The sequence below is a fragment of the Brachycentrus maculatus genome, unplaced genomic scaffold (genome assembly GCF_059751285.1).
Source record: "Brachycentrus maculatus isolate JH-2025_06_01 unplaced genomic scaffold, ASM5975128v1 h1tg001760l, whole genome shotgun sequence".
Taxonomy (NCBI): domain Eukaryota; kingdom Metazoa; phylum Arthropoda; class Insecta; order Trichoptera; family Brachycentridae; genus Brachycentrus; species Brachycentrus maculatus.
Genome location: NW_028282356.1, coordinates 1,773 through 10,117, shown reverse-complemented (window position 1 = coordinate 10,117; position 8,345 = coordinate 1,773). Strand labels below are relative to the sequence as shown.

Below are 8,345 nucleotides of genomic sequence, written 5' to 3'. Positions count from 1 at the left end.
GGTTTCTGGCTCTTGAGGAAGGCGACACAGTCGATCCATGTCTGTTTGCTTTCATTGACGTGGTAGAAGACATGCGGCTGGAGTGGCATTTGGGTGTCCGAAGTGAAGGATTAGATATCCTTTTGGACATATTCGGCAAATTTCTTAGGGTTTGTCCGAGCTTCGTTGATATACTTCAAGGTTTCTTCAATGGGAATGACTGACATTCTTTTTTACGCTGCAATTAATATTCCATGAGCCTTATAACCGAGATTAATTCTTCGATTGCAAATAACATCTGCATTTACTTAACCGTATCGAAGCATAGCAAAAATTAGCTGTTTTGTTGTTCCCCTTGGCCAACATAAGCCAAGCAATTGTACTATTGCTGCCAATTAATAATGTCAACATGGCGATGCCCTATGCGATATTTGTAATTAAAAAAACATTAGTTCCATTATCATACAACCCATTTATTAAATTCTCGTCCTTCGGCTCGAACATCGGCTGCTCATGATTTCTATATTTATTGATAAGTAAACTTAAAAATCATATTGCTTTTCAAATAATCCCCAAAAAGGAAGCATGAAACTCAAAAGATAAACAACAAGAATTTACAATCACAATATGAAAAAATAAAATATGGAAATATGAAAATATGAAATATGGAAATATGGAAAATGAAAGCTAGAAAATGTAAGCTGAAAGTACGACTATAATGAAAAATAAAATAATAAAAGCATGAAACATGAACATACAATTTTAATTGAATTAATTAGTCAAGTTTCATAATTCAATAATAAAAATAAAAATAGATATATAATAAAAAGTCAGGCATGATTCTACTCTTCATGCCTCATAAACTAGTTTCTTAAATATCTTCGCTCATCTTCCTGCATGTGATACACATGGGGCTTCATTACCACAACCTATCCAGTTTGTATTGACTTGCTCACTGACAGCTTATTGCGCTTAACGGGCATTCTTAGCTATCTTTCGTTATTGTAACAGCCTTATTTAATGGTATTGGCTCTCATTTAAATACAGCGATCGCTTAATACAGAATTGAACTTCACGCTTTTTGCTTAGTTAGTTTGACTTATGAGGGTTGAGGCTTGAAAACCTTACATTGAGAGTAATTTGTTGCTAACATGTTTTTGTGACAAATTCGATACTTACTCAGAGCTCTAATGACATGTCGTGTTTTGCATTAAAAGCTTAGCAGTTGATGGAAGTTACTTGCTACTGCATTAAAAGAAGTTTTGATTTAAGCCATATGCGATAGACTTAAATGTTTGGAGAGTTTTTGATTTTTTTAGTTTTTTAGTGCTATTGCTTTAGGTTTCTATTATTTACTGAGCTGTGCTTCTTTATATTATATTTGCAGCTAAAAACTGCTTGCTTTCAGGAGATTTGCTATGTATTTAGGCTTTGGCACTTTGTCTGTGATTTGTGCGAGTTTCGGACTCAGAATGTTCATGATTTTTTACGATCTGGTTTTCGAAATTATTTTACTGAAAGTATGATCCCTGATCCTTCTCTTTTTTCACAACAAAGGCCCCCTATCTACAATTTTGCCTTCGATAGTTAAGTTAACTCCTCTATACATTCAAATGAATAGGTAAGCCTCCCTGAATTTTGTTTAATTTTCGTTGCAACATTATCTGATGATATTTAATATCGACATCCCTATTCACATAACACTTCCATGAATGCGTTTCCTTATCTGCTGATCGCTTATCATGAAGACATGAATGCTAATTATGCGTTTGACAAAGACCATTTCTATCGAACATCCTTTAGGACTTCGTTTTGAAACTAATATTATAAATAAAGGATAATGCAATCAATTATTTATGTTGTTAATTTATGAATATTTATCGATACAATTTGACATCTATTAATAATTCGGTTGTAACTCTAAGCAATAGTTGTATTTATTTTGTAATGATAAAGTACTAATTATATAGTCATAGGCAATATACTAATTATATAGTCATAGGCAATATCCAAAATGTTAAATTCCGCAGCTCAATAGAAGAGTTCGCATATTTAAATTAAAGTGTTGCTCGAGATATATTTATTTATGTAATAACACATGATGATGAATATAATAAATGCAAACGAAATTGATGTTGCCAGACAATCTCAATCAAGTTACAGACTCCATTCTGCAGGAGTATCTCGAAATGTTTCTTGATATCAAAGAATACAAAGAAATCAAACAGGGCAAATAACTCTTGAATCTCTTTCAGTCATGCACACATGAAAAATACTCACTCAAAATCATCAGCAAGATATTTATGTTTTTTAAGCATTCCACACCTGAAGGGAAAGTATGCACTCTGCAGTTTTTTCATCAGCTTATTGAAATTGGAGGGTCTACAGTCTTCTTTGAAATGTAAAAGCAGTTAGCATAAACATTCATTAATTTATGCGATTACCGCTCACAGATAAAAAACATGGAAAGAGGATCTTCCTTCTTTCTAGTTACCCATAATATAGGCACAAACAACAGCACAACCAAATTCAATGAGCTGATCCGGCTGTCAAACACTTATTTTCGAATGAGCCATGAAATGCTCTATATTTGGGGTGTGAAATATTTTCCGAATTCAAACTTCGAAACATTGTATAACAAGCTCTCAAAAGAATGCTACTTTCCTAAATTCCCAACTTAGTTCAAATTTTACTCGATAGAAAAAGTGGAGAAAACAATAAATTCAATTGCTAGTTTAGCCAAAAAAGTCTCTTTATAAAGAAACACAAATAATCACGCACAAACAGCGAATCCCTCGAAGAAACCCATAGCAAAACAAAACGAATAGCCGCCAAAATATATTGATCAGCTCTAGAACAGTAAAAACGATAAAGATTTATAATAAGAAGCTGATGATTAACTTATTTCTTCCCTTCGTAAAGAACAAAGCTCAATGATAATAAAGCCTTCCAAAGTTAAAAAAACTAATCGGCAAATACCAGCCAATGTCATTTATCGAGAATCCTCAATCGATGACCCTGAAGATCTCACACCCCAGATCGCATAATTCCAATCTTAAAAATTAAAGAAATAGGCAAATATTAATATGCCGCCTAAAAAAATAAAGATTTAACTGCCAATAGGAATGGGAATAATCAAATAAAGGTCAGTTTAAAGCGATTCAATAATATCCAGCAACCGTCAATCCCATAAAGTGTCCAACCAGGAATTCGCAACCATCTCAGAATGTGACAATTAGAATTAAGTACAAGCTATTACGCAATAAAAACAAAGCAAAAATCCCAAAGCAAATGGATAAATCTTGCAAGTTAAATAAGTAAATGCCTAAAATTTGCTCGATGAAAGCTCATAAAGATCGTTGAGCTAAAAGAAATCGAATATCGAACCAGAATAGTCCTCTAATGCGCCAATTCTACAGTAAAACATTAAATAGCATGATGTGTAAGAGTCAGTAACTTTCAGTTAACTTATGAAAAGATAACAAAGAGCTCTGCAAAATTCAAGTCCCGCAATCAAAACATAAAGTGGTGTGAGGGGGATGAGATAAGATGATAAAGTCGTGGCTAAATTAAAATAATAATACAATTAACAAAAATAACAAAGATCAAAGCTGAGTATATCATAAAACAAATAGTAGAAGCAGGGGCATACATATGAAATAAAGTAGACACATTAATATAAATAAAAACATACTGAAAAATAATAGAAAAGGCATATTTAAAGATAAAAATAAAAGCATATTCCGAAATAGCAATAAAAGCATCATAAGCTTCAATAATAAAACCAATAAATAATTGCAAAAGCCGCAGATTCAGTACATAAAAGTAAACAAGAAACCAATAACAATTTAATAAATTCGTAGCCATAACAAATTTAAAATTATAAAATAAAATAAACTTCAATTTCTGATAATTCAATAGGATAAAAAAGGAAAGCGATCAGTTAGCTATCCCTTCAGCAAGATTCTCCTTTGACTATATCAAAAGACAGTGGAAAAGTCGCAGTTGTAACAAAACAAGAATTAACCAAATTAACCAAACAAAAAGTCAAAAATATAAGCATACAAACCGCAGCAGCAACACCCTAAAATGGACAGATTTCCATAAAAAAGTATCACAATTTTCGTAAATTCAAATAGTATTCAATGGTAATTGCCCCACCAAGCATATATGAAAATACTAGCACAAAACTAAACATAGTACAGTAAATCGAATAATTAAAAAAGGCGATCAAAGTGCAATAACATTAAAAATATGACAGCCAACAATTAAATACACTTTCTGAACAAATAGAGCTGCTTAGAAAACAAACTGAAGATCGATAATAGAGAAATATTAGCTAACTTAGAGCCCTTTTAATGACATAAACCGATAAAATTAACAAGTTTCTAACTCCCCAGGATTCCAATGCTAAAAATAAAAACTATTCTTCCCAATTCTCCCAATTCTCCCAATTCTGCTAATCGAACAAGAAGAAGTAATCACTCTGTCAATTAAAACCGGCATCATAAATGAGAACGAAGAACAATAATGACGATGATTTCGATCACACTATCGCTCTTACTGCGAGATTGGGTTCATCTCTGAAATCAAGATCGAATTCGAACAAGAAATCCAATATTCGCAAAAGAAGATGTTCAGTTGAGGCCCATCAGTTCGAGGAAGGCACAATGCTTTATTTGCTCGCGCGAAAGAGACAGCCAATACTGTGAGATTGCTATGTTTTTGAGACATTCTATCATTCTGTAGGGTATTGTTTGGATTATGTATGCATTAATGATTACGATGAATATTGTTGCTCTTGAACGATGCTGCACAAATGTTCCTGTGCTATCCGCATGCTCCGATAGTTCAGATCGATACTCGTTAGTGATGCATTATGATGATATTAATTGAATTATGATATATAATCAATCATTTTTTGACTCCTCTGGAACTTTGCTCCAATAATACTTGAAGCTTCCCCATTCAACACCTTGAAGGCAGACAATCAGATTCTCAGGAAGGAAAACTTTAATCAGAAGTCCACAAAGCAGAGACAATGATCCCAAAAGCAGGCATAACAGATTCTAATTGAAGCTCAATTCAACTGTCTTTAATGACTTTCCACCGTACTTTACCATAGTCAGCTGAATGATGATTGTTCCGACTAAGATAACCAAGAACAGAGGGTTATTGAAGAAGTTTTCGAAGACATTCACTTCTGAGTGTTTGAGTTTACGGGCATTAATTTCGTTGAAGATCTGAAGGAGCACGAATACATTGAAGAAGATGGAGTAATGCTTTCCTGTTTCTTCGTTCCAGTCAGAGACGCCGATTGATGATGGGATTCCGAGGATTTCGGGGCCTAAATAAAATCAAATATTACCTTTGAAAAGTATGGTTCCGAGAAGGAAGACTTGCATCAGTCCTTGGACAATAATGTTCTTCCACATACCTGCTGTGATTAAGCTTTCGGTCCTGGAAACTGGCTTTCTCCTGAGAAGTTAATCTGTTGGAGGTTCAGTCGCCAAAGCGAGTGAGGCTAAGGTGTCCATGATTAAGTTTACCCACAACATTTGGATGGGATTCAAAGGGGATTCTCTCAACACTGCACCACCCACAAAGGCCATCACCAAAGCGGCAAAGTTTACAGTCAACTGGAATTGTAAGAATTTTCTGATGCAATCGAAGATATTTCTGCCGTACTTCATAGCGGTCACAATTGAGCTAAAGTTATCGTCGAGGAGAATGATTCCGGAGGCTTATTTGGCAACTTCAGTTCCTGCGATTCCCATAGCAAATCCGATATCTGCCTTTTTAAGAGCTGGGGCGTCATTTGTTCCATCACCGGTCATGGCAACGACATTCTTTAATTTTTTGAGTCCAGTAGCCATCAAATACTTGTCATTAGGAGATGATCGGGCCAAGACGCAAAGCTGATCAGCAACCAGCTGGAAATTTTCAAGGTTTCCGACAGTTTCCTCTTCTTCTTCACCTTCACCTTCTTTGACGAGTCCACCTACGAATTCTCTAAACACTTTTCCTTCCATCACGGTGTAATCTCCCTCACTGGGTTCCCAGCTCTCAGCGAGAATACCAGCTTCCTTGGCAATAGCAATAGCTGTGTTTTTATTATCACCTGTAACCATTCTAACCTTGACACCCGCAGAATGGCAGGCTGCCACGGCATTCTTAATGCCATCTCTCAATGGATCTTTAATTCCGACCATTCCGAGGATGACTAAGTCGGATTCAATATCGTCCCAATCGACAGGGGTTTGGGTGGTCTCCTTGTAGGCTAAGAGGATTGTTCTGAGGGATTGTGAGGCAAAGTCAAGGATCGTCTGTTGGATGGTATCTGAAAAATCGGCAGTGATTTTGCTGATTGTTCCTGATTTGTTGACATACTTTGTGCAATATGGGATCAAAAAGTCTGGGGCTCCTTTGACGAAAATGTATTGAGTTCCCTTATCATCAAGATATGAAGTGGCCATTTTCTTTTTCTCTGAACTGAACGGGAATACCTTCAACTGCTGTTCTCTATTTCTGAACTTTTTATAGTCAAATCCCATTCGGAATGCCATTTCGAGGAGGGCGCAGTCAGTTTTGTTTCCGATTTGGTTGTTGGTGACATCTGTTCCCTTGTAGGCAATAGTGGGACTGGCATTGGAGTTGTTGCATACAGAAAGGCAGAGCAATCGAATGGTGTGTTCTCTGGCAATTCCTTTTTCCATGTTTTCAAAAACACCCTGCTCAATAAAGATCTTGGTCACAGTCATCAAGTTCTTGGTGAGAGTTCCTGTCTTATCCGAGCAGATGTTGTTGGCTCCTCCCATTGTTTCGCAAGCCTGGAGATATCGGACTAAGTTGTTTTCGTCTTTCATTTTGTTGACTGAGTAAGCGAGGGCGATAGTGACAGCCAAAGGGAGACCTTCAGGCACAGCCACAACAATAATACTGACAGCAATGATGAAATACTCAATTATTTCGTGAAGAGTCTCCACTGAAATGAAGGCTGCGATGAAATTCTCCTCTTGGAAGCAATCGTAAATGTAATGGACCAACATTGCAAGGAAAGTAGCGGCAGCTGAGTACATGCCCACAACACCGACTTGATCAGCAAGGACTGTTAGCTTTTCTTGAAGGGGAGTTGTGTCGTCAGTGCCCAAAAGAGTTTCCTTTAATTTCCCATAATATGAGTTCCTGCCTACAGCGGCCACCAGCATGAGTCCAGTTCCTTCCATAATCTTTGACGATGAGATCAAGAATGGGCTACAGTTTTCTGTGGCCTCATAAGTCTGTGGAACTTTCTTTTTGATTTCATTGGTTTCTCCTGTGATGGATGACTCATCGACGCTGATGTTGTTTCCTTGGATCATGATGCCGTCAACCGATAAGATTTATCCGGTCTCGATTTCTGCGATATCTCCAACAAGAAGATCGTATACAGACATATTGATGAGATCACCACCTCTGTAAACGTTGATGTTTTTGGCTGAGGCAATCGCATTCAATTTTTGAAACTGCTTTTCCTTGATGTAGTTGTTTCCAGATGTCACTGTCACAATGATGATGACGGCCATGAGAATTGAAGCACCTTCCAGCCATCCTTCTGCGAGACCTTCAGTCAAAATACCGAGCACAAGGGATACAACTGCAGCACCGCAAAGAATTTTAAGCATATCGTCTTCGAAGTTTTCGAGAATTAGTTCCAGGATTGTTTTAGGAGGCTTAACAATGGGCTGATTGTCCCCATATTATTCGACTCTTCTTTCATGGTCTTTCTGGTCAACCCCAATACCTCTCTAGTTTAGAATATTGTCGTACCTGGTAGTTGGTCCTAAGGATGGATTCGAGCCCAGGGATTCCTCCCCAGCCTGCGAGTGCCTCGATGGAAGCTCCATCACGGATGTTATCTGGCTCAAATAATGCTCTAAATCAGTTAAATTAATACCCAAGGTCCTTGACTGTGACTTTCGGACGTAGTTGCGACATACGAATCTTTCTAATATCAATAAATATATAAAATTAAAACAGCCCCTCCATTTAAAATATGTGGGCCTTCACCTAATCTTTGCTATCTTTCATTTATTTGATGAATATTTCCATTATTCCTGTCATTTGCGCATTTAGATGCTGTAGATATCTTACAAGCTATTTTGCTGAGCAAAAAGTTGCAACAGTACTTAAACACGCAGTCTTGTTGGCCAAAATAGTTGAATAACTACTGCCAGGCATTCCTTTGAACTGCTCAATGACACTCAGGAACTTTATCGATGCTTTATTGCATTAGTCTTGGAGCCACGAATATTCATGATCATAAAACCAGGTCAGCAACAGATACTCACCACATACCTACATATTAATAATGAAAAACATCTCTT

General features: G+C 36.6%; 1 pseudogene; it reads right to left on the bottom strand.

The window, feature by feature from the left end:
* Positions 1-5,358: 5,358 nt before the first annotated feature.
* LOC148298671 (calcium-transporting ATPase PAT1 pseudogene) lies at positions 5,359-7,760 on the bottom strand (annotated as a pseudogene).
* Positions 7,761-8,345: the final 585 nt, after the last annotated feature.